Here is a 269-nt window from a genome sequence, read left to right as displayed (position 1 = left end):
GAAGGATCATACATCTTAGACCTAAGACATAAGAGTAAGTGATTAACTTTAGAGCAAGATAAATTAATAGAATAGCCTGAGTGATTTTCAGAAATTCAAAGGTGATCTTTGATGTGTAAGAAGATAAGTCACTGTGGTGACCGGAGACCTTCTGCCTATGACCACTAACTTCAGAAGAACTGGGACATGAGAATTGATGAGATAAGATGATGATGAATGATAACGACATGGGAACCGAGATCAACTGGAAAATTACAAAGACTTTGGAC

This window comes from Haliaeetus leucocephalus, unplaced genomic scaffold (assembly GCF_000737465.1).
Source record: "Haliaeetus leucocephalus isolate CR32 unplaced genomic scaffold, Haliaeetus_leucocephalus-4.0 Scaffold327, whole genome shotgun sequence".
Classification (NCBI taxonomy): domain Eukaryota; kingdom Metazoa; phylum Chordata; class Aves; order Accipitriformes; family Accipitridae; genus Haliaeetus; species Haliaeetus leucocephalus.
This window is presented reverse-complemented; position numbering follows the sequence as displayed.